This window comes from Pteropus vampyrus, unplaced genomic scaffold (genome assembly GCF_000151845.1).
Source record: "Pteropus vampyrus isolate Shadow unplaced genomic scaffold, Pvam_2.0 Scaffold6, whole genome shotgun sequence".
NCBI classification, from domain to species: domain Eukaryota; kingdom Metazoa; phylum Chordata; class Mammalia; order Chiroptera; family Pteropodidae; genus Pteropus; species Pteropus vampyrus.
Genome location: NW_011888787.1, coordinates 4,341,847 through 4,348,790, shown reverse-complemented (window position 1 = coordinate 4,348,790; position 6,944 = coordinate 4,341,847). Strand labels below are relative to the sequence as shown.

Sequence of the window (6,944 nt, the reverse complement as noted above, 5' to 3'; positions counted from 1 at the left end):
TGACGGTTTAATCAATGATTTGCAAGACCAGAGGTGCCAGTCAAAGAAAGAGAAGCCCTCTGGGAACATGGGTCATTTGCTCAGAGATGTCCAGAGACTTTAAGTGAATCCTCAGCAAGCCTGCCATTGCCTCCTGAGAGCAGAGAGACTGTTTGCCGCCAGCCAGGTCTCCAAGACTCGCCTGCTCTGGACCCCTAAGTCCCTACAGGGTCTTCCTGGGAGAAGATAAATAGCTGGGCCACTGGTCCCTAGTGTGGCACTGATGTCTGCTTGGGGGTCCGAGCCTGGCCCTTATCAATGCACAGCAGGAAAGAACAGTAGCTCTGTGTCCTTCCTAGTTTCTCTGTGGCTCCAGCGCAGCTGCCGCCGCAGCAGTAGGGCGCTACTCCACGAAGCCACTGCAGGAGTTCTCAGCAGCTTTGAAAAGCGAAGTGGTGCGGATTTTCTCATCAGTTTAATCTCAGTAATGATGAGAAGCTTCCCTCGGGCTGCAGCCCTGCCCTGCCCTGCCCTCCTCTCCCTGCTGATGTCGGCAGCTGGGCCCCCTTCCTCCCCAAGGCAGATTTCTCCATGCAAGAGAAGCGAAGTGTGAAGCTTCGCCCCCTTCTCCCTCTGGTTCTCCGGATGAGAGGTGTGGGGTGGGCCATGGGAGGAGGTGAGAACCTCGCTCCTTGGGAAAAGGCTAAGGGTACAGAAAGAGTCACCAACACTAGGACAACCGCCCTGAGTGGACCCAATGTCCTAATTCTCTAGTGGGCCCGGGGCTGCTTTAGGGGTAGGACTTGGCCGGGGGGGCGTGGCCCTCGCAGCAGGTTATACAATCCTCTGAGGTACTCCCACAGTTCTTCCAATACCCATGTCCCCATGCCCCAGAGACCCTGGTTTCCCATTCGTGGTGCCTCCTAACATTTTCCTCTTCAAGGCTGCCTGTTTTTCACCTGCACTCAAATGCTGAGGAAAGGCTGGGGGAGAGTGTAAGCAACATGTGCTGTCAGCCCTGTCGCCCTCCAGAGACCCAAGCATGAGGAACAAGTCATTCCTTCTGTGAGTCAGGGCCAGTCTCAGCCCCCAGACCACTCACTCACCTCCTCCCCTTAGCCCCCAGTTCCCTGTGACTCTCTGCCCACCGTGGAGCGACATTTGGGTCGCCCCAGCTGACTGACTTAGAGACCCATGCAGATCTAATACAGACTTTCTAGATTCTCCTCTGTGGCTCTGCAGAGGGAGGAAGTTTCAGACATTGGGGAGGAAAGATTTCCCTCCTGCAGACTCAACTGACAGCTTCAAGAGTTTGAAGACACCCTGGAGGGAAGTTACTGGTAGGCTCTCCACCACCTTTTCTGAATTTGCCGATCGCAGCTGGCGGAGCACGTGGGGGAGGAGGGGCTGGCATTGGCAGTGGGTACGCCCAGAGGATGGAGCCAGGACAATTAATCAAGTGCCTTTTCTCCAGGATTTCCTCTGGCTTCAGATGACAGCCAGGGCAGAGACACCCAGGAGAGCACTATTTTGGTTTCCAGCTGGGAACGTGCACCAAGTTTTCCTTAATACCCACAGCACCCAAAAGGCTTTGCTGTAATACAGTTTAATGCATGAAACACCCATAAATTATCCTTCAAACTGTTACAACTTCCAACCTGGAACAACTTGGAAAAACCAGCCTAGCAAGCAGGCTTTTTTAATCTCTCGAGTCACTAGAGAAGAGAAAGTTCAAGCAGAAAACACCTTCCATGAGGATTTCAGAGTTGTTTTTTTTTTTTTTTTTTTTTGGAAAGAATAAATGTAATCAAACAGAGCTAAGCCTCTTGTTTATGTTGGCTCATAGATGTCGCTCCCTGACCCTTGGGTCCTGTCTTTGCTGCCTGGATCCAGGGCGCTGCCCGCGCCACCCCTTCATGCCAGCTTCTCCCACACCTGGCAGCAGACAGCTGGAGGTGAGGCGTGTGACCCAAGTAGCCGGCTGAGCCTTGGCGACTTCGGTCCGGCGCGGGCTCCGTGGAGGTCCCTTGGCGCGCGGGCTTCCTCCATCAAGCCGGAGGAGTCCTCACTCTGGACTCCCAGCCCTCCAGCAACGAGAAGGATATCGAAGACCCTTGCCCCGATCCCAGCACCAGGTCCAGCGCGCCCTGCCCCGCTGGTCCCCTCACCTGGGGGCAGCGCAGCACTTCCCGGACTCGGCGCACGGCCCAGCCCCGCGCGCGGCGCCTTCGCCCTCCGCGGCGCAGACCTCCGCTCCGCCGGCCCCTGCGCGGTCGCCGCCGGCGCATCCCTCTCTCTGCGCGCGTTCTCTCTCCCTCCATCGCGCGCTGTCCCTCGAGTTAGTTGTCCCTGGCACCGCGTGCGGCTGCTGCAGGCGCCAGGGTGGCCTCCCAGACTTCGGGCCGTCGGAAGACCGGGAACTGGACGACCGGAGCGCGCGCGGCTTCCCCGGACTCGCCCGCCCGCCGAGGCTCCTGCGCTCCTGCACCCTCTCGGGACACATCTCTCCCCGCCGCGGCTCAGCCCGCGGGAGCCTCGGGAGGGCCGCGAGATCTGACCAGGCCGGGATCCATGCACTCCCTCCCGAGAGCTCAGCCCCGCCGGCCCGCGCCCCTGTCCGCCCTGCGCCCCTCTCGGGGCTCGGCTCCGGGCTCCGGACTCACCCAGCGCTGCGCTCCCCTCCGGCTCCCGGCGCTCTCTGGCGCGCAGGAGCTCGGAGAGGCTTTACCACAGCTTCTGAAATTCTTAGCCCCTCCTCCCGGACTCCTCCTCACTCCAAATCCGTCCGGCACTACATCGCTCCGCAGCCCCGCACCTGCTCATGCTGGGCGCGGGCACAGGGCGCTGGGGGCTTCAAGGAGCTAGGGATCAATCGCTCCCAGGAGGGCTGGCTCGACCCAGGCAGGGAAAGGGTCAAAGCCCCAGGCGGAGGTCAAAAAGAACCACGGGGGTCGGAGGGGCTGCGCGCGCCGAGCACAGGCGGGGATTTTCTGGGGCACCAGGCGGGGGTGCTGGCCCTGGGCCACCAATGGGCCATCAGTCTGCAGGTGGGCGGTTCGCGGGTAGCTCCAGCATCTTCTGGCCCTTCCCCAGCCCATGCTTGCCCCCAGCACCTGGGGGTCTGCCTGGCGTTAACCTTCCGTACCTTAGGCTTGGCAGCTGCTCACAGTCTAGCGAGAAAAGCCAAGGGAGCTTTTTGCTTGGGACGCCTGGCATCACCCCGGGAAAAGCGAGCACCCAAGGGAACTCCAGAAGATGCAGGCCCCGGCGCTCCTCCGACGCGAGGGCGGGCGGCGGCTCTGAGACCCAGAACCAGCTAGAAGGCCCCTGAGCATTGGCGAGTCCAGCTCGGGGTCAAGGGACCGAGGAGTTAGGCATCAGGACCTACCTAGTCTCAGGGCCTTAACTTCAGTTGAGGAAGTTTCCTGGGGGCTCCCTGAACCCGCTGAAATTGTAGGCCAATTTGTACATCTGCGTGCAGTGTGTGCATTTTTCTGGATAGAGGGTCCCCAACTTCCATCAGCTTTGCAAGGGGGCTGTGACTCTAAACTGACCCACCCAGCTGGCCTTCTAAGCCACTCTCCGGCCTGCTCAAATTCCTCTTAACTCCACCGTGCAGACTTTAAGCGAGGAGGGAGCTCCTGGCTGGCCTTGCAACATTTCTTGGGTTCCATGGACTCAGAGCCTGACAGGGGAGCTGGCCCCGCCGGCAGCCTGCCCTTTCCCACTCCAGCCCCACACTAGTGAGTCTGAAATATCCCTTAAGTCAGATTCTTCAACAAATGTGCATCGTGAATTGTAATAATGTTTTTGGGGGTGGTTCATAGGTCTTTCAAAATTCACACCCTACTTTCTCTGGGGTTGAAATCAGTCACATGTGTATATTTTTTTCCTGAGCACACCATATGCTGAGCCCCCACCCTGTGCCTGTTGCCACAGGGAGGAAGGGATATGAGGAAAGACCAGGAGAGGGAGAGGCACCAAGTTTCTTTGTTGGGGAAGCCATGCCGGCATAATTCAAGCAAACAGGGGTTCCCGTTGTTAAGTGCCAGGGTGGCCCTTTATCCCCTACTGGAGGCCCTTCCTAGACTCTTTCAGTTCCTTTGACACAGATTGGTCTGCGGGCTCCACTTCTTTCTATTTTCACCTTTGCCCCACACCTAAGTTCACCCAATTTATGCATGTTCTCAGAAGGATGAGTGGGAAGAAATTTTCCGAATTGGAAGTCAGCTTTAGCTTTGGCACAGGCTTGTTTTTTCCCAGCAAAGGCTCACCCCTTTCTGAGTTGTCCAGTACAGACTGGTGGAGGCACAGACTTTGGAGGTGAATGCTAGTGACGGGGGGACACCATAAATGACCCTTTCTGCAGAAGTAGCATCAGATCCATTAGGAAATTTATCATCGTCAATTTGTTTAATTCCAGACAATAGGGCAAATTCATTAATCGATCACGTCGTGTATGAACTTGTTTGAAAGCACCAGCCCTAAGTTTTATGTAATAGCTGCCCGAGAATTTAGGGATGAAGTTGAATTTTAGAATAACTGGAAATTTGGTTGTTGAATGCAGAGCCTCTGCATGTGTCCTTGTGGCGTCTCCCAGAAGGACGAAAGGATTTGGGGCACTTACGATTTTTTTGTTTTTGTTTTTGTTTTCATGTGGTGTGTAAGAGGGAAATATAAAAATGATGTAGGCAGAATATAAGCCTAGATGCCTCCTACCCGATTCATGATCATATTCTGATGTCACATGTTGGTTTAATAAGAGCTCCTTTTCATCCCTGACTAGCTATTTCTGTCCTTGAACTTTAAGGACCTTGAATAAATAAAACCATGTAAGCAACAAACAAACAAATATCTCTAAGATTAATTGTGAGAGCTTACTACGTGCCAGGCACTGAGGGATGGCTGAGGTACCTATTCTCAGAGAGCTTATGTTCTAGTGGGGACTGGATCGTTAGGCCTCGGCCAAATTTATCACAGTCTCCTCAGATCCTAGCACAGGGCCTGGCACACAGTAGGTGCTCAGTAAATACTTGTTGACTCCAACAATGATCAGAGCCATTCATGGCCGTCAGATAACCCATCCACACTGGATTGGTTTCCTGTGGGTTCCAGATCAGACTGGCCTTGGTACAGAGACCATAGCCAGGTATCTCTTCTCTTGCCTCTTCCACTTTTGTGGGGGACCCAAATGGAAATGTCCTCCTGGATCTTTGAAGGAAGGACCTTAAGGTCTGGACCAGCTACATTTATAGGAATGAAAAACAGCTGAGAGGGCAGTAGGCACAAGGATTGGTGCAGACAAGTAGAGGATAAGAATGTTTTTCTGCACTAGATTTTCTCAAAAGAGCTTTTTATCCAGGATATCAAAATAACCAGCAGCTGATCTATTTGCTGCCTTGGAGGACAGAGTGTGGTGTGCGCAGTAATTGTTGTTATTTCTGAGGATTCAGAAGCCCGCAGCCATTGAGTGCTTTGTCAACAGCAACACTCAGCCTAGCACAAAGCTCCTGCCTCTCTCCCTTGCGTTGCTCCAGAAGGCCAAGGCAAAGTGCACATGCTATTTAAAACTCCAGGAGGCTCAGGCGCTATTTGCCAGTGCAGATCTACTGGCAATACGTGTGAAACAGAAATATTGTCCCAATTGCTGGAAGAAGTGATAGCTTCAGCTCAAAGATTTTTCCCCCCTCCTTCTTTCTAATTAGAGTGGAGAAAAACTTCAGAAGAGGAAACGTTTTATATAATGCTTAGTACGATGACACGCTTACAGAATCACCAAGATGATCACCGGCCACCGCAATTATGGAGGAGGACGCAAGGGCTCAGGAAGGACAGGGGCTCAGCCAAGTGCAAATGGCCAGGGTCAGCCAGAGCTCAGGCCACTTGACTTCTAGGCAAGTCTGCTTTCTCCCACGCTCTCTGAAAGAGGCTGAGAGAAGGACCCCTCAGCTCTGGCCCAAGGGGCTGGCTGGTAAATACAGGCCAGAACGCAGAGAACACTGACTGGGCTGGCAGTTGGGGGCCCCCCTTTCCTTTGGGGGGCCATCTCTGCCTACTCCTGCTCCCGTCTCTCCCTCTCTCTGCGATAGCTTCAGTTTCTCCCTCTAAACTTCCTGCGGTCTGGTTCCCATCTTCTTCCCTTCCCTGTCCCTCCCCCCCACCGAACTGATATTTTCTTCTTAAAGGTCAGCAGTTGCGATAACAACACCACCGCCAACATAATAATAGCAGCATTTCTTGACCGCTTCCCTTGTTTTGGGTTCTGGGCAAGGTATTTTAAGGGCCCTATAAATAGGTACCATTCTTTTATAAGTAAGGAAGCTAAAGCCCCTAAGAGGTAAGTCTCTTGCTCAGCGTAAGTTGAATGGCTGGGTAGAGATTTGAACCTCACCGGTGAAGGCGAAGCTCTTGCTGTGTAAACATCGTGGCTCCTCCTCCTTTCAGCCTAGTTCAGTGAACTTTGCTGGTCTTCAGCATCTTCCCCTAGGACCTCCTGCATGGGACACTTTCCTTTCAGGTTTCCGTGGCTGTGCTCCCCTGCTTTGCCATCTACCTCTCTGATTTCTCGGCGGCTCGATGTTCTTCTCCAATCCCCGTCTTCCAGGAGATCTCTCCTGCTGTACTGATTCCACTGCCAGCTTCGACTCTGATCTCATGAGCCTGCTCCTTCAGTCACTAACATTTGGAGTGTCCCTATCTGCAAAGTGCTACCTAGGTCCTTGTTTTAGACCATCCACACAGGCACCAGCAAGGACGGTGCTGCCAGCCCACCTCCCACCCTCAGAGGTTCCATCCCAAGTCCATGGTCTGACTTCAGCCTGCAGTGGCCTACGGAGCTCATTGCTAGAGCAGGGCAGGTATCTGCCTGGGCCCAGGGCAGTTCAACTGTGTTCCAGCGGGGGCACCGCAGCCCAGAAAAGCTGCCTGCTTGGAGCTAGGAAGATTTAGCTCACCCACCCCATCTA

At 54.3% G+C, this 6,944-nt stretch overlaps 1 protein-coding gene across 2 annotated transcripts in view; it reads right to left on the bottom strand.

Moving 5' to 3' along the window:
- NGF (nerve growth factor) overlaps window positions 1–2,697 on the bottom strand; it is a 50,987-nt gene extending 48,290 nt beyond the window's left edge. Inside the window, exon 1 of one of the 2 annotated variants that reach the window (XM_011366583.2) lies at window positions 2,643–2,697. The gene's annotated coding sequence lies outside the window, so the exon portion shown is untranslated. The remainder of the gene's footprint in view (window positions 1–2,642) is intronic. The other variant, XM_023535480.1, reaches the window with a different exon arrangement.
- Between the last annotated feature and the right edge of the window lie 4,247 nt (window positions 2,698–6,944).